Source organism: Crinia signifera, chromosome 9 (genome assembly GCF_055691185.1).
Source record: "Crinia signifera chromosome 9, ASM5569118v1, whole genome shotgun sequence".
Lineage (NCBI taxonomy): Eukaryota > Metazoa > Chordata > Amphibia > Anura > Myobatrachidae > Crinia > Crinia signifera.
Genome location: NC_139225.1, coordinates 138,364,580 through 138,384,768, shown reverse-complemented (window position 1 = coordinate 138,384,768; position 20,189 = coordinate 138,364,580).

The following is a 20,189-nucleotide window of genomic DNA, read 5'->3' as shown; positions in this document are numbered from 1 at the left end:
TGTTTGGCAATTTTTACACCTATTTTGACAAATTCACTTGGCACTCAAAGGGTTAAGATCAAATTGGTGCATTTGTACCGATTTGATCTTAGTAAATGCCCCCTATGCCTCTATTCAGTGTCTATCCCAATCCAAAGGTACGGGCTATCATTCACTATTGATCCATAAGTTGACTCAAAAGGCTAAATGATGCGACCATCACAGATGGATGGTTGCGATGGAGATCCAATGCTACATCTGCAGTTGCAGCACTCCGATCTGACATGCTGTGCAGAGATCCTTAGATGGATTCTGCAGTGATTAAAATGCTGTCCATCTCTGATTTTTATACAAAGGATGCAAATACAGGTATCGCATCCTAAATAGATGTTACCATTGGTGCGTTTATACCATCCAACTATGACCTCCTAGGCCTACTACTGTGCATTAGGGAATGCAGCCACTGGCACGTACACCACCAGGACAATCCCATTATAAACAAACTAAATGGACCAATATTACAAGAACTACTATCCACCTCTCTGAGATGCCCGCCACTTTTCTCCACATTACAGATGAAATACATTTCTAGGCATGCATACCATAGCTTAGCTGCACACAAGCAGCACACAAGTGGCCATTTTTGTTTAATGAGCAATGTCACATGGGTGTATTTTTTTGGGCACAAGTTTAGCATAAACATTTATGGGTAGTATTGCTTTTTTTTTGTCAGAAACATCCTTATATTACAGTATTTGCATTTTATTGAAGAATACATGACTTCATCGCAGGACAAATGTAGCATGAGCTTCTATGGAGCTGTGCAGGGCCTACAGGTGCAGAGCTCCCCCAGAGCCCGCTCCTGATTGGGTGACTGACATCAATGGGGATTCCCTCTTGGGGAGAGACTGCAAGTGTCAATACACTTGTAGCTCCCTCAGTGCACTGGTATCGGAACTCAATTTCTTATTTTATAACCCTGGATGTTACATTTACTGAAGAGGAAACGATCTACACTTATTGGAATGGTGAGAAGATTTATTTTCACAGGTAACCTATGGATTCTACTGAAGAAGAGGACAGGCCTACGGTGGACCATATAGGTAAGTGTGTATATGTGTGGTGTGTATAAGGTTATACTTACGGTGTCTGTGCATTTTTTTAAATACATTTTTTATTGTTTTTTTATGGCATATATGGAGAATATAAACAAATAAACACAAACGAGTAGACAGTGTAATGCGACATACAGTGAGACTTTCACATAATACAAATGACTGTCATCTTGAAATATGTACGATTAGAAAGCATATTAGAAGTGGAGGGAGAGATAGGGAGGGAAAGAAGGGGGGGTGTTAAATATATATATATATATATATATATATATATATATATATATATATATATATACATTTACAGATATCTATCACATTATTCATGTATATCATGAATTTTTTCACAGAAGTCCAAGTTGATTTAAGCCAGTTTATACAATTATCTGCAAGTAGACCTCATCCATTATTTAAACCTCTAGGAAGTCATGTCAAATCACCTGGAGACATTGCATCCTCCAAACACAGCACGTGGGGGCTCATCTCGGATATACATCCGAGCTCAGAAAAACCCTGGGAGCACTCACAATAAAATCTGTTCTAGGTTGCATGTAACAGTCATGCAATAAAAATCCCTTAATACTTTCATTGATTATGTGTTTGTGAGTTATTTATCCTATCCGAAGGTGTTTGAGGATGGGAATGACTACACCACCGCCAACGTTGACCAGTTGGATACAGTATATCAAAAGACTTTAAAACCTTATCTTTAAGATCCGGGTCAAGAGTTTGGATATAAGCATTCCATTTGCGTTCAAAGGAGTATGTTGAAAAGGATGAACCCATTAACCAAGATTTTCTGTCAAAATATAGGTGTTGTAACATCATCTTGTGAACCTGTAGCATGTTTGGGGCAGTTTTAACTATCCAATGCTTCAGAATGAGCTTTCTAGCTATGGTAAATAGCATAGTAAACATATAGAAAAGAGGTTTTGCAGCCGGATTGTGGGTCCACTCTTCATAGTTTAAGCATAAACTTGCCAAAGGGGAGGGGGTTAAAGACAAAGAAAAGTTCTGGTTTATAAAAAGGTATGCCTTGTTCCAAAAACGTCTGATTTTGGGACAGTCCCAAAAGCCGTGAAAGTAGTCCGCTCTCGATCTCCCGCACGGGAGGCATGATCATCCATCCACCATCGGGTCAAAGTGAGCTCTCGTGGCCCTGTGAAGTGTTCTTAAATGTACTTCCTGCAAATATGCTGATCCTAGTGTTTTTTAATAGATGGGAAACTATAAAATAAAGTGTCTATTGAGGTGATAGTAGGGATGTCCCCTTGCCAGGATTTTAGTAAGGATCTCACATCCTCACTAAAATCCTGGCAAGGGGACATCCCTACTATCACCTCAATAGACACTTCTAACCATATTTCTCACAATACAAACGTTCACAAATTAAGGGGGCGCAGACCATTACGCCGGTGTGAAGAGCGCCCGTAGAGCGCAATGAATCACCTAGTAAACTAATAATTTCATCCACAAGTGTGGCAGCCCTTGTTGCTGAAATGATTGGATTGCTAAAGTCTGCATGTCCCATTTATGCAACATAAGTATGGGTGGAAGGTCCTTAGAACAATTCAATCTTGCACCTCTTTTCTTTGCAGTATGTGCTCTTTTGGGACTAGTTTATAAAACTGTCATCCTGTCTGCTTGTGCAGTGCCACTCCTAGATGTGCCACGTGTTTGTGCGCCCATATCCAGCAACCTTAGTGCAATGTTTTGGCCTATAAACACTATTGTGAGATGTGAGGTGCTCAGAGGTGAATGGAAATGAGTGGAAATTGATGATTTTAATGTTAATAATACCAGAGGAACAAAAACACTGCCAGATTTTGTTATTTTACATGTATGCGTGATTTAAAAAAAAAATACAGGTCCAACACTGAAACCAAAACCTGCAAGTGTGGTTTTGGCAAACCCAATCCAGAGCCAAAACATGAAGAAGATCCAAAACCAAAACACAATACCTCGAAAAATAGCCTGGAGCTCACCCCTACTTATTTTACTGGTTGAGTATCTTGTATCCGAATATCCGTTATCCGAATTATTCCAAAAACCATACATTCCAGAAAGTGAATTTTTTTTTTTATAAAAAAACTTACTGCGGACATTTGTAACAGCACTACTGAGGACATACATAATATGTAACTGCCACTATATATGTGCAAGACAATGATTGCTTGGTATTTAAATTCAGTACTACACAAATTTTGTTTCATGTTTTGAAACCTTGTTTTTTAACAAATAAAATATATTTGTGTGTATTTCATGTGGTTGATGTGTTTGTACAGCATAAATGCAAGATACTTCAAAATACATCATTGAAATATTAAAATATTCCGAAATACGGAATAATCCGTTATCCAAAATTCTCCTGCTCCCGAGCATTTTGGATAAGGGATACTCAACCTGTAGTATTGTATGTTGTATTTTACATTACCTTGCTTGGATGATAGTGTGCAGCCATAGTTTTTTTGGAGTTATATATGTACATGTTATTTAAGGCATAGGCCAGTGCATATACAGCTTTGTACACACTGTAGGTCAGTCTGAAATTGTCTACGTCATATGTCCAGACAGGGAGGGTTCTAAGGGACAAATTAGCCTTACAAAAGTTCTTCAAAGCACCAGTATACGGTGTCCTAATTCTGCAATTGAATGTATCCTGCCAGAGCGCCTTCATCAGCCTATTTGGGTATTTGGTAGGATTCGCAGTGTAAAGAAATTCCTTAAAGTTTGGAATATCCCCTCTTGGAGTTATTATAATTAAAGAACCATTAAATACAGGAAGGAATGATTTATGCCCAATGTGTTCAGTTGATGGAGAAAATGGTAAAATCCAAACTTTTCCAGTAAATAATTCCGGTCTCTCTAAATAAGATAACAGAATCAGCAGATATTCTAATGGACTATATGCAATGACCACATTAGCCGAAGAGTTCTGAATCACACTGAGGATCTTTGCATAGGCTTTCTCATCTTCTTTAATTATCTTCACTCTATAAGCCACACAAACGCCACTTTCTGATAATAGAGGTGTCAGTGCCTCAGATGCTTTCTGACTACTGTCATCAGCTGAGTAGATAATCCCAACCCAGGTCCATCCAAAGTACTGCAGTAGCTGCACTGTAACTGTGTTCTGAATGTTTTCACTGGGTATGGTGCGGAAGAAGAATGGGAACTTCACTTTATCACTGAAGATGGGATCTGAGGCTCCGTAACTCACCTGGGATAAACAAAGCAGATAAAGCAAAACAAGTGATAACAGTTATTATAATGGCATTTATATGCCCTACGCTGAGGTTGAATCAACAGAAGAACATTTGAAAATAAGAATATGGAGATGTTATTTTTTTCCCGCAAATGTTGTAAAAAATATGTATATGGTAGCTGGAAATGGGGCTTTATTCGTTTCCACTTACCCTAATGGCCAATAACCAATAAAGTTGATTCTAATGTTAAAAGCGCAATGTACATTGCACATTTGCCGCACTCATACTGCGCATATGTAGTGCTGATATTGGATATTTGACATCAGTTCATTGGCAGACTTGGAGTACAGGGGTGGTGATGGCGCATTCACAAACCCTGCAAGTGAACAGCATCAGTGAGTTACACACTTGCCGAGCCATTTGCTCCAGGATGGGCGGGAAGGGGGTGGGCAGGGCTGTGCAGAGGGCGGCAGCGTTTTATGGGCGTCCCCATAAAAAAAATGCTGGGTGTTTCTCTGTTAACGCAGGTTTAGCAATGCCTGCTCGGGCGGGTGGCTGATGTCACATGACAAAAGCCCCCCCCAATTTTGGAGGACAGAGTGTAAATGAAAAGTCAGTCCAGTCTAACTTTTCATTAGGAATGGCAGAGCCATATGGAAAAAAAAGCGCATTGAGTAGATGTCCAATTAATAAAAGTGACAGAAGGCTGATCCGGTAATGCTGGATTAGATGGTCCTAAACAAAGGCGTAACTACCATAGGTGCAAGGGGTGCAGCTGCTATGGGGCCCGGAGCAAAAGGGGCCCCATCTTTACTGTATAATTTATATTTTCTATATACATTTATCGCCAATATTTGGTATATAGGGGCCCTTATAAACTTTTGCTATGGGGCCTGCGAATATCTAGTTACGCCCCTGGTCCTAAAATTAAGGTCTGCAACTCTGATGCATTTTGCTACCAACCTGTAGCTTAATGAGAGGACCTCTGATAAAGCTACAGGTTAATTCCACAAACTAGAGAGGACTTCATTACATCATTCCACTGGGATGCTTCTCTATATTCCTTTCCAACAGTGGCTTAAATTCATTCGTTCAATCATTTGTTCATTAATATTTTTTTTTATTAGAGCCGCTAATTTTTTTTCTCGTAATATTTGTCCTTACCTTACTTACGGTATAAGACATTTACTATCCCTTCATTAAAATAATGTTAAATAATGTTAAAGGGTTCTAAAATAAATATTGAATACCATGCATAAATAAATAACTACAATATTTAATACTTAGACCACTTTCTTACCTGGGGGTAACCATACACATTAAGTAATCTTGCAATTGCTAGAGATGAGGAAGACAGAAGATGTCCAATGAATGCTACAACTTTGTTATTTTTACGGCAGTCAAAATTGGGATACAATGTTTGACCACCAGACAAAATTTTTAGAACGCCCTCTATTGCTGTTTTCTCATAATAACAAGAATCAAAAATATCATATCCCAAAGAGATGTTAGGTAAAATATTAATGTCCTTATTAATCTCTTCGATTGCAAAGTCAACTGCAAGGAAATGTCGTAGATATTGAGCAGATGGCCTAGAAGATAAATATATATATATATGTATTTTTTTGTATACTCTGTTTATTAAATAATCAAATTGTATACAAAATTTCACTCCGAATCTAGAGGACAAATTTCAAGAAACTCAGGTTACAAGCAGATATCGTACCCTAACTCACACAGAGGGATGGGTGTACAAACACATCAGGGTATCTTTGAACTTGAAAAAACACCTCCGTGTATAATGGGTGGTAGAAATGGGGTCGTACCGTACCCACATGTATGAACACAGCCATAATCACATAGAGGTATCTTTAGGATCCCAAAAATGATGATGGGTAGGGATAATACCCAATGACTCCAAAATGTCCCAGTGTTACCAAAGAGGGGAAAACGTTCTCTCTTAGTGCAAATATTTATTGGGAATAAAACATGGATGGTGTGCAGGATGCAACCTGTACCGAATAGATGTAACAACAAAAGGAATCATACCTGAGCAGGCTACAGATGGAGTAGGTCCCATCCTTGCTACCTATGGTGAGAGTTCCGCCAGCTGGCCATGGCTGGCCACGGCGCCCGCCATCGCAATACATTTTAAATGCTTGGCGATTTGCCGTGGTGTCTCCGGATGAGTGCAATACCGTTGATCATCCACCAGATGTCACTTTTGAAAACCTCTTTGCGCATGCGTAAAATTTGTGCTGCAGCGCGTGCATGAAGCGCAGGAATTACAGTAAATAATTTATTGTCCCTGGCAAGCCTAGTCAGCGCCTCTCTCACACCGCCGGCACGAGCATGATCCCGTCTCTTTGAAGGAGAGGATCATGCTGACGCGGGCGGAGAGGTGTTGCATTTGTTTGACACGCAGGAGCATCCCTGACGGACGCTCTTGCGACCCAGTTGCACAGATGTTCCAGTAATGAGACGCTTTTGTGTCTGAGTTGTTATTACGGCAGGGTACTACAGTAAAGTACTTTACTACTATTGTGCTGTGTCCACCAAGCTGTACTGTTCTATAGATAGTGTACACACTAATAAATAAAATTACGTTGCATTGAGTACAGAATCATTACATTAAATTATACTGTACTGTATTGTATGTCTCATTGGTTTTGTTGAAAGGTGCTGGCCTTTGGCTAGTACAGTATTGTAGTTTTAACACACCTAAAAAATTCCGGTTATCAATAAGGCTTTCTTGGCATCTAAATTTGCATGGGCGCTTGAGCGTCTGCACGGGTACTACTGGAGCGGCACGGACGCTAATGCGTCTCAGTATATTTTCTAACGGTCGCCACATTTTGGTGTTATGACATTCACAGTAAGTTACTGATTCGTATAGGGATCATTTTACTTTTACACACAGTACTGTTACAGTCATGTACAGTATACAGTGGTACTGTAGATTAAGTAAGCTCGTTGAAGGAATACAATGTCTGTTTTTTATCAGTGGTCAATCAGCTGCTACTGTACTCTGTAGTACAGTACATTACTGTGCTGTACAGTACCTGTCATTTTTTCAAGACAAGCATGTACAGTAAATTCACAGTTACTGTAGAAGCTGATTGGCCAGTGATAAACTACTCACTACTCACTGGCAGGTGCACAGAATGCGACGCTTGTTCCGCACAGGATGCACGTGATCAGGGCGCCATTTTTATTATCAAGATAATATCTAGATACATACAGTATCTAGATAACAGAGATGGCTGCACCACGCAGAGCGAGGCCCTTCAGGCGTGGAGAGCTCCTCATCCTGGTGGCTTGGCGGGACAGGCCCCTGGTGTCCAACAGAGAGGTGGTGGAGGCATACCAGGAGGCTAGCCAAGCCATCAGGGTGTGCTTCAGGAGGGAAAGGACAGTGAGGACGTTTGCGCTTCAGATGCGTGTCACCCGCCGCTACCTGTTTACGAGTGTGGCTGTTTTTAGGTTTTATCCCAACATTTACAGTGTACAAATCGTCTCTTTGCAATATTGCAAGTAGAGTGGTAATACACCACCAGAATACATAGGTAACATGTGTTATTAATGTGATATTCAGGAGTTTACCAGCCTAATCCTGGAACTTCCGGTTCAATCCCCTCCCCTTTACTAGGAGGGACTAGCGTGATCAAGCCATTGGTATAAATACCACCACTTGGCACAACTGCTCTCCAGCCTTGAAAAAGACAGTTTATCTGTCGAAACGCATTGGTGGAGAGGAGTTGTGCATCTACTACACCTGTGACCTTGGAACACCTGTCTGGCAGTGGATGGCCATACATTGCCTGCTCAGGTACGATTCCTTTTGTTGTTACATCTATTCGGTACAGGTTGCATCCTGCACACAATCCATGTTTTATTCCCAATAAATATTTTCACTAAGAGAGAACATTTTCTCCTCTTTCTTTTTGGTTACACTGGGACATTTTGGAGTCATTGGGTATTATCCCTACCCATCATCATTTTTGGGATCCTAAAGATACCTCTATGTGATTATAGCTGTGTTCGTACATGTGAGTACGGTACGACCCCATTTTTACCACCCATTACACACGGAGGTGTTTTTTCAAGTTCAAAGATACCCTGATGTGTTTGTACACCCATCCCTCTGTGTGAGTGAGGGTACGATATCTGCTTGGGAATTCTTTCCTTGGGTCAAACTAGCCCTTTGACCTTTTTGGACTATTGATACACAGATTCATAAATTAATAAATGTCCATCTGTTTTTCTTTTCATATTCCATATATATGAGCTACTGGATAATCATATTACTGAGTGAACAGGAAACCAGCACCTATTCTACATTGTTTTTTTTTCCCCAACCATTTTGTCTACAAGAGGCCTTTGGTGAACCTCTTCTTCCATTGTAAGGCTTCAGGATTCCGGCTTTGCGCCTTGGGACTATTTCACTTTTTCTGTATATTAACTCAGGTTACAAGTCTGGCTTGGTTGCGGACATGTAGGTGTTATAATTAGTGGAGAATTAATAATCTAGCCAAGTAAACCAGGTGTTGAGGAAATTAGAAGATTTATCTGTAAATTAATCTAGGATATCTTCCATTGACATGAAATTATCAATCTTGTGAAACCACTCTATGCATAAAGGGGGTTTAGGAGTAATCCATTATAATAGGATGACTGAGTGAACTGCATTGCCAACGTGGCAAAGCAATGACTTTTGTTGGCAGATGATAATAATATCTGACAAAGAAATTTGACAAACTAAGTCTATCCCATCAGACATTATGCAATGTACCGTAATTACCGGCGTATAAGACGACTTTTTTCCCCTGAAAAACATGCCTCTAAGTGGGGGGTCGTCTTATACGCCGGGTGCACTTCGTTGAGATAGACATAGCTGCCCCAGGGGTACACTTTTATACATTTTGCAACTCTCTCCTCACCCCCCCCTTCTTATGCATACCTTGATACTCCATATCCAAATCTCTTATAAGGTCATATAAGAGACCAGGCAGTGCTGCCAATGTCCCCCCTGCCTAAGCCGCCTGTCACATTCAGCAGTCACGTCGGCGGCAGGCTCGGGTATGGTCGGCACGGCTTGGGGGGGACTCGGGAGCGCTCAGGCACCCGAGTCCTCCCAAGCAGCCGCGAACATCCCCCAGCCTGCCGCCGATGCAGGGGGGACAGCGGCAGCACTGCAGGGAAGCTCCAGCATACTAACAACCGAGCGGAGGTGAGGCAGGCTTACAACTTTATGTGGTGGGTTTTGCTGGGGCAGGACAAACCTGCCCTGGTAGGTTTGTCCTGCCCCAGCAAAACCCACCACTCAAGGGGTATAAGAGGGGGGGGGGGCGAGGAGAGAGTCACAAAATGTATAAAAGTGTACCCCTGGGGCAGCTATGTCTATAATACTGGTACTATCCATAATATGAATTCAAGGGCGCACCAGACTGCTGCTAGTGACATGGAGACAGGGAGACAGGGAGGGCAGAAAGGGAGCAGGGACCAATCCAATCAGGCTTTGTATATAGCCAACAGCCAACCACAGTACTGCACCATTGTACAGTACAGTATAGCATAGAAAATGTCCAGCAGTCAAAACCCTATCAACCCTATCATGGCACCAGCAAAAATAAATAAATATGATGCAAGTTTTAAACTTAAAGTTGTAAACTTTGCCATGGAACATAATAATTGTGCTGCTGTAAGACAATATGGAGTAACAGAAAAGATGGTTTGGGACTTGAAATCAAATGAAAAAGCATTAAAGAGTATGCCAAGGGGTAAGTGTGCATTAAGAAGGTGTGCGGAAGAGGGGGTAGTCTTATACGGCGAGTATAAAACAAACTCTATATTTTGAGTGGAAATGTTGGGGGGGGGGGTCATCTTATACGCCGGCAATTACGGTAACTAGAGCAGAGGAGCATCTGCAACAAGAGCCGGAGATTGAATAGGTCATGGAAAGGAGCTGAGAGGGGTATATGTACAGTACCACTGCATTAAAATCTTATATTGCTTCTCTTTCACAGTAACACAGATAGAACCAGAGTGGGCCTTGATAAAGAGATTTTTCAATTCTTGGTCAGATAAAAATAGACCCAAGTATCTTTCCCAAGCATGGGCATATTGTGGAATGGACACTGGCTGTCTAATCTTGTTCATAGCAACCAATCTGATTCTACTTCTTATTTATTTAGCACCTTCTAGAAGATAAAAGATAGAATCTGATTGATTGCCCATAGCAACATCCCATCTTAAATCTGGGGGATTGGGGGACACACATAATTTCTTAAAGGGGGTTATGTTTCACTGTGGATTGACCATGTCTAACTTGTAAGAATTTCCAAAACTCAGAGTATGGGATAACAAATATATTTAGGATTTGTTACAATTGTTTTATACCAGAATCAGTCACCAACTGGCTGACTCTAAACAACCCTGCAGAGGTCTAACTTAGAAATTCAACAGAGTTTAGGCCTGGCTGGAACCAGCAATTAGCTAAGAAAGAGTTGAGAGTGCCAAATACAGAGGATACAACAGGCAGATGTCATAGAGCTTTCTTATTAGAAAGCATTGGGGGTATCTAACTACAACTAGATAGATCTAGAGCTAGAGATAAACTAGCTACAATAGTAATTCCAGAGGACTGGAAAAGAGCAAAGGTTGCAGATCTGCAAAAAAGTGGAAGCAAGGAAGATGCAAACAACTACCAACCAGCGAGCCTTACATCAGGACATTGATGGAAAACCTATTAAAACAAAGAGTTGTAGATTATCTCAAATCCAGCAATTTACAGGATCCCAAACTGCTGGATATACTCAAGGGAGATCATGTCAAACAAGCATTATTGAATTTTTTGACTGGCTGACTAAACTAATAGATAAAGAGAGGGAATATAGATATAGCTTATCTAGAATTTACTAAGACTTTTTATTGGATACTGATGAAGGAATATACTTAGAAAGATGATTACGGACGACCCTTAAAATGCTGGGCGTTCCCCTGCTTCTATCCCCTGCCCAACCCATGCCCTCTGATGCTGGAGCAAACACCCCGCGTGTGTGAAACTTGCCAAAGGCATTCGCTCAGAGGGTTTGCACATGGGCATAATCCACATGTGCATGCACATAAACCCACCATCAGCTGAGGGACTGCTACAAGCAGGTGTCAAAATATAATTTCACATTCATAGCAAGAATTTATAATAATGAATATGAGGCCTTCTTTAATAAAGATGTAATAGTAGACAATGGCAGCAATGTAAATCCCCTGGTTTTTATATTGCAGCAGAAAAAAATATCTCAATTGTATCTGTATTTGAGCAGCAACATATATAAACTATATTAAACATTTCTATCAATTACACTTTCCTGCAAAACTACAGTATTGTATAAACTGATACATTTGTTACATAATAAGCTCCACAGCTCCACCTTCCCACTGCCCAGGGTCCACTCAGTGTATGAAAAACATGGCGGAGGAACAGATCCCATAAACATCCAATTTATCCTGTCAAATTCTATTTCAGAAATGGTAGACATTCAGATTTTAAAGTAGGAAGAATTATAAGTAGGGAGAGAACAGTTACCTAACTTCAGCCTAGACTTAGCCTGCCCCAACTGTGATGTAACTCCTGTCTCCTTCTCATTACAGGTAACTCATATCCAGGGCCGGCGCCACCACTAGGCAGCTCTAGGCATTTGCCTAGGGCGCCGGCACCTGGAGGGCGGCAGTTCGCCCCTCACCCCCAGATAGCTGTGGAAAAAACTTGCTGGAGCGGTCAGGGGTGTCCGTGCGGCAGTGGTACCTGCGGTCAGGAGTGTCCATGCGGCAGTGGTACCTGCGGTCAGGGGTGTCCGTGCGGCAGTGGTACCTGCGGCGCCGTCATGTGTATAAAGCTGGCTGAGGCCGGCGGGGTCCCTGCAGTGAATAGAAAATAACTAGCGCTATGCGCGTGGCGGCGCAGGAAGCGCTTGTTATTTTCTATTCACTGCAGGGACCCCGCCGGCCGCAGCCAGCTTTATACACATGACAGCGCCGCAGGTACCACTGCCGCACGGACACCCCTGACCGCAGGTACCACTGCCGCACGGACATCCCTGACCACTCCTGCACTGCAGGGACACCCCTGGCAGGAATGCCGCCCGAACACCCCCCCCCCCCCCCGGCACCGGGCGCCCCGACCCCGACTTGCCTGGGGCGCTCCGGTGCCTTGCACCGGCCCTGCTCATATCATCTGCTATTACGCCAGTATTGAAGTAGCTGTTTGCATACTGCAATATTATATATACTGTACTGTATACATATGTAACTCATATCATCTGCTATCACACCAGTATTGAAGTAGCTGTTTGCATACGGCAATATTCTATATATAGGTAACTTATATATCTGCTATTGCACCAGTATTGAAGTAGCTCTTTGCATACTACAATATTCGGTACTTATGTAGTATCTGGATGCCTGATAAAAAAATCGGGTCCATCGCATCGATCGTATGCAATGCGATGCGATGGACCCGATTTTTTCATCGGATTCAATGTTAAAATGGAGTCCATTTTAACATAGGATTCTATGGGAAAATGGGCCCATTTCATTTCCCCACTATCCAAGTGGGCATGGAGTTGGATACTTAACATATCAAAGACAAAGCTTACCTCTTCCGACCCTCCTGCATAAAACCTGACCATCTTTCATCCTATCCTATTGTTTATACTTACTTCGTCCCCTTCTGTGTCACCCCATCTGTCTAAACCTCACCTTTAGAATGTAAGCTCTCACGAGCAGGGCCCTCTCTCCTCATGTGCCTTTATTAGAATGTATAAACCTCTGCCACCCTGATGATTGCTTCAGTGTTCTGTCCCCTGATGCAACTATCCATATTAAATTGGAAGGTTTTAGGCTCTGCATCCCTAAACTCCAAATCTTGTGGGGTGGCTATATTAGTCAAAAAACATCTCAATATCCAAATCATATCGTTACATTCAGATAGTAATGGCAGATATATTGGAAGTTAATGTGGCGGGTACCCAATTGACTATCTGCAATATATATGCTTCTACCCAATATAAAAAATCTTTTTTTATTGAGTTATTAACAAAATTATATACCTTTGACACCACCACATTGATGGTATGTGGAGATCTAAATTTAATATCTTCTACTACTCTAGATAGATGCCCTCCCCAAAAACATTTGACATCACTTCCAAATTCCTTATCTTGCCAAATCATTAAATTTAATAGATACACGGAGAGCTCTAAACACAATAGAAAGGGAGTTTACCTGCTTATCCTTATGTCATAATACTTGGTCTCGAATCGACTATGTATTATTATCTGAACCTTTATTCCCTAAGATTACCTTGTCTACTATTGCTCCTCCACTGTTATCCGATCATGGCCTGATTACTATAGTCCTTTATGGAAATTCCCTTCCCATCTTGCACAGTTTCAGGTAAAATATATTGATCTTCAAACCCAACTAACTAATACTTTTCAAATGTTCAAACAATGTCCAAGCCTGGAGAATAGGGAAAGATTCCAAGTGGCTAAATTACATTTTAATGAACACCTACAAATGAGTGGTAATCAATATGTATTACATATAGGGTGACATTCTATGGGATGAGATTTTTTGGCGTTAATTAGTCAACAAAATGGCGACATCGAATTTTTCCATCAAATCGCCTATTTAATAGGGTGCGCTAAGGGACTGAAATCGCATATTATGTGCGTTAGCGCATGCGGACCAAAAGTGCGAAATTAATTCGCATTTTTATCGCATCCAGATGTTTTCGTATAGAAAAGTATACAAATCGCTTATTTAATACAATGCGTTTTCGCAAATCGCACTTTTTAGGTGTCTAATAATCGCACTTATTTCAGACCAGGTTCTGTTTGGCGATTTGGCCCAGAACTCATTTTGGTCAAGTGCACACATGGTTAATTTCAGCACAGGTGCCCTCATTTTCACTCACAAACACCCCTACATAAACCCCAACATCATTAAGGACACCTGTGAGGGTTTGAGACATGGAGATTTTGCAGAGTGGTTTGGAGTTGCTTATCTGTGATGTGGCCCATTTGGAGGAGCTGCGCAGGAGGGAGGAAGCTGCGCGCCAGATCCAGGTAGCCCCCCGACTACTGCGTACCCCACGTATGTATCGTGCTCGGCTGTACCTGGACTCCCTCTCGGATCAACAGGTTGTGGGGATGTTTAGGCTGAACTGCATTAACCTGTTGGACTTATATGAGCAGGTGAGAGATGATTTGGACCCTTTTGGGGGAGGCAACTATGCAGTGTCTGGCCTGCACAAATTAATGTGTGCCCTCTACTATTTGGCCACAGGCTCCACTCAGTCTGTGACCTCATAGGCCTTGGGGGTATCACAGGCCACTTTCTCTAAGCATTTTACTCAAGTGTTACTTGCTTTAAAGAAGTTGTGGCGCACATACATCAGATTCCCCAGTTCTGAGCAGGAGTGGCAGGACCACAAGTTGGCTTTCTATAGACTCTCAGCATTCCCTCGCGTGCTGGGAGCTATAGACTGCACACACATTGGGATTAGGGCACCGCACGTGCGGGGCCACGTCTACGTCAATAGGCGTGGGCGGCACTCCCTGAACGTGCAGGTTGTATCCAATGCTCACTTGAAAATCCTGAGTGTTGTCGCAGGCTTTCCGGGAAACTGCCATGACGCCTATATTCTGAGACACTCAGCCCTCTGGAACAGATTTACCGACCACCAAATGCCAGAGGGCTGGCTACTAGGTAATTACCTTTTTACATATTACCCTGTCTGTCCTTATTTGTACCTGCTCTAATGTGTGTGTTTCCTGTTTCACAAGCTTATTGCACTTCTACCACTGTGTCCTGTTTGAAAGAAACACATACCTTCCCATATAAGGCAATCACTTCCTATCTGTGTTTTAGGTGACTCAGGATATGGTTGTGTTTCCTGGCTCATGACACCTTTGCGCTCCCCAGAGGGCCCTGCACAGCACCGGTATAATGAAGCCCACATTGCAACCCGCAATGTGGTGGAGCGCACATTTGGCGTTTTGAAGAGTCGATTCCGGTGTTTGGACAGGTCGTCGGGTACACTGCTTTACCACCCTGCCAAAGTAGTGATGATCATCCAGGCATGCTGCATGCTGCACAACATAGCCCTGTCCCAACCTGCCTATGTGGAGGAGGAACATGCAGCAGTCGTGCAGGAAGCCCAACCTACCACACCTCGGGTATTGAGGGGTACGCAGAGGGGGAATCTGGTGCGCACACACATCATCAGCCGTTACTTTTCTGGTAAGCACATGTGCCCTGTAGTACAAAATGCTCCTGTGCTGTAAGTGTACTCATAAACAAATTATTGACCAATACCATCTGTTTCCACCCACATTTAGCCTAATACACAGAGCCCAACGGATGCAGATGGTGCTGCTGACCTATCCCTTGCTGGTATCTAGCTTGTAAGTACATTTGATACATGTATGAATGAAGTTTGCAGTCAAACATGGCTCACTGGTGTTGTGGAACTACATGTGCCAGCATGCCCTGACACACTATAACCATTACAGTCCAAACCATGAGTGTCAGAGCCTGCTGAAATATGTAGATCCACAACCTTTGCCGGCCAAGGAGTTACCCCACACTACTTTAGTGCAATCCCATTGTCATATACCATTACAATATGTTATAATTCACACAATAATTGGTTTTTATAAAAATACACAAACACAATGGTATGCGGTTAGACATTTTTACTTCTGCCTACTTTGTCAGACGCAATCTGCATTTTTGCAGGTGAAACATAACAACTGTGGGGGCATGTTACAAGATGTTTTGGATTTTACAAAATTAACAAACATATATATGAGCTACCTTCTCCCAGCATCAGGCACCCCTACACCACTTCTAGAACCTGCACCAAGCCCACCACGGGTCCTAACACTCCGCCGGGGTGGGGAAGTGGGGGAGCCACTTATTGGGGTGCTGGATACACTGCTGAGGGTTGATGCTGCGCCACCTCCCACATTGGCTTCCAGCTGCTGTATTTGGGCCTGCATACCTATTAAGGCATTGGTCTGCGCTGTGCATGATTGGCTTAGTGCAGCTATACTTTGTGCCAGGCTGCCAATATGGCTATTCTGCTCCCTTACAGCAGAAGTTAAATCTGCAAAACGGGTGTCAATGCTGTTAGCAATGCGCACATGAGTGCCTACACCTACCCGTACACTACGTGCAATTTTGCGTAATTGAAGAAAGGTGTCACGCATGTACCCCTAATGGTACCTTTTTGCAGGCTTTGGGAGGCCATGAATTCAATCTGTTTGTCCTTGAAATTGACCAAGGAGTTAGCTACTTGGGAAGCAGAAGCTGCTGTATGGGGTGTGTTTGTGGGTGGGGGTGGGTTGGGTTGGGAGACACCCCACTTGGGGGAAGATCACTCTGTGATGAGGTCTGTATTTCTTCCTCTGCCGCAAAGGTCTCGACCGGTTCAAGAATGATGTCCATTTCGTCTAACAGCATTATTGAAGAATCTGTTTGGTTGGTCCCTAGTTGTATAGCACCTGTGGATACAGATGAAGAGGTAAGTACTGATGCATATATAGGCTACACTGTCGTCTATACTGTTTACAAAGGGCTTGAGATGCTGGACGCACATACCTAGGGGTGTTATGTACTTACACATGTACCCCGATACAGCATGTAACATTGACATGAATAATATGTCACATGCCTAGCTCAGATGACATTCATTTCCATTGCAATGTAGCAGCAGGAGATGAATGTAGTGTGAGATATTGTTGATGTGAAATGGGTGTGTGTACTGTATGTGTAATGGCGTGTTTTTTGTTAATTTACCTGCTTCCGCAGATTCTGCAGCAACGGGCCTTCTGTTCTTGGATGCTGCAGCACTTCGGGATGGACAATCTGTACAAGGAAAGATGGGCAGCCATTATGGACCTTACAATGGATAAGCATTTACAAAAACCATGCATTCAAATGACTATAATGGACAATACTTCCTTTGGATAAGGACTGCATTATTTATTCACCACAATTTTATTTTATTTTTCCACACTATTATTTGGTAAAATTATTATTAAATTAGTGGCCACATGACAACTATTGGATAATCTGTGGTATGTAGTCATGGCAGCTAAACCACCAGTACACCTCTGGGTTTTTGGCCACATACATGTTAGGCTGCTAGAAAGAATGTTACAGTGTTGATCAATATGAGCAGTTGTGGAACTACAGGGCCCAGCATTATGAGCAATTTGAAAGTAGGAGCAGGCAATTTCTTGTGCATGACCTTGCTGGGCTATGTAGTTCCACAGCAGCACTTTACTTAGCATAACAATACAAGTGAACATTATAGTTATAAAACATTGGCATGTATGTTTAAGATTGCATGGGGTCACACTTACCAGCTCTGGATGGCGTTTGCGGCCTATCGGTATCCGCCACGTGCATGCCAGGCAGGACCTCAGGGGGTATGATGCGCTTCAGCTTCACCTCATACGAAGTGTAGCACACAGTGGTGGGGCTTCCTCCTCCAGTCTTGGTGGCCTCCTCCAACTCCATGGCCATTTTACTTTTCAACTGCCTTTTGATGTCATTGAATCTCTTTTTTACATTGCGGACCAGGCGCTTGTGCTGACTGACAGCGTTCACCGCCTGGGTGATGTCCTTCCACATAGCCCTTTTGCGCTGTGCAGTGGTCTTGTGGTGAGATTTGCCAAGCAAACTGTCAAACACTGGCATGATAGCCCGGACAAGTGCAGCATTTTCCTCATATGAAAATCTGACCTTCCGGCCACTTTTGGTGCGGCCAGCTTCCACCTCCTCCTCCTCCTCCTCCTCATTTTCTACTCCAGCCATGTACCCCTCCTCCTCCATGCCAGTGTCTTCCTCCTCCTCACCACTATCTTCCTCCACCTCTGACATGTGGCCCTCCTGCAGCTGCTGTGGGGTATGGTCAAGGTCTTGGCTATAGGATGGGGATGCCAGCGGATCCTCCACCTCCTCCTGCTGGGGCTGGACGCCCAGGGCCTGGTCTGGGGCTGGCCTTGCTGTGGCCATGCTGCCTACCACACTGCTGGCTCTCCAACTTGGCTGGCTGCTGCCACTGCTCCCTCTGCCACTGCTCCCTCTGCCACTGCTCCCTCTGCCACTGCTTCCTCTGCCACTCCTCACTCTGCCACTGCTCCCTCTGCCACTCCTCACTCTGCCACCAACACCTCTTCCTCTACTCGAACTGCCACTGCTCCTCTCCATGCTCCTTACTTCCTATCAAAGAGTGAAATGGCGCCAATGCCCCTTTATATAGGGGGTGTGATGCATAATGGAGGGGACAGAGGTGGGCCAATAGGTTGGGGGGTTCTTACTCATGCGGAGACAGTTTTGTAAATCGCACTCTGGTTGGTCCAAAACTTTTTTGTGACTTAAAATCGCACCACTTCGCCGCAAATCGCACCACTTCGCACTTTTCAGCCTCCAAAGCGCATCACATTAAATATGCGAATTATGACTGAAAAATGCGATTTCAAAAAGGGCGATGTGGTGCGCTAAAAAAACATGCGCATTTATCTCATCCCATAGAATGTCACCCATAATCTTTACATTTTATAAACACGGGAACAAAATTGTCAAACTGCTTACAAACCTTCTTCAGGGTTCTAGACAACAAATGATTATCCAGCCCTTGTTACAGGATAATGGTTCTCTCTGATTCCGATACTCAAATTGCTTGAGTATTATGTCATAATCTTGTATGTACAGCAAATTAATGCCACCAAGTAGTGGTGGCTGTTGTAATTTCAACTGAGATATCCTAGGACGCTTGCCAGCCCATATGAACTTGACAAGTGTCCTATTAATACTCGAGATATCAGTCTTCTGGAAGTTTACAAAAAGAAAAACAGGAATGTCGCTAAATGCCCCCAAAATGTTCTGTAGACTGGGTAGGGCATCCTTGGGGTTGCTAATGTACAACAGAAAATCATTGGCAAAAGCAGACACGTTCACCTCAATTCCACCCAGGGCTACTCCCTGCCAAGAAACCTCATGAGAGAATGTGCGAATTAAGGGGCCAATTAAAGAGTAATGGCGAAAGGTGGCAACCCTGTCTTGTCCCCCTAGATAGCTTAAAGGGTGAGGAGTTCAGGCCATTTACAGTAATACAAGCCAAACAAAAATAAGATCATCAATGCATTGGCCATAGAGGAGCATGCTCACCCCAAGATTGCACCCCTAAATTTGTGCCTCTTCAAAATTACACATAAAGAGGTTTGCGAAACTCAGGGCAAACCTGGTCCCCATGGCAGTGCCTTGTGACTGTAAATAATAATTGTGATAAAAAAAAAAAATAATTGTGAGTCAATATAAATCTAATAGATTGTGAAATAAAAGTCCCCAGGTCACCCGATATCTGAGGATCATTGGATAGATACCATTCGACTGTTGATATGCCCAACTCATGGTCGATATTCTAGTATAATGCCTCAACATCACTTGTAATGAAATAATAGCTGTCCTTCCAACATATTTCTCCCATTTTCTGCAAAAAATGCGTAGTGTCCTTAATATAAGGCTTGGAGCGCTTAATTAAAGATGGCGGAGAGAGGATATAAGGAGGAGAGCCGAAAGCAAGGCTTACATCGCAAACCCGGAAGTGCGACATTAAAACCACGCAAACGGGATATGTATAAAAACAGGAGGCAGACACTGATACAGCTCAACTGAGGAAGCCGCTGTGGTGTGTATAACAGGTGGAGAAATGCGTTTTGAGCTGTATTTCCAGTTATCCGCACAACAACTATTTTGCTGCTTATTACAAAGCTGATTGCCATGGTTGTGAACTCCTTGTGGTCACAGACTCTTATTA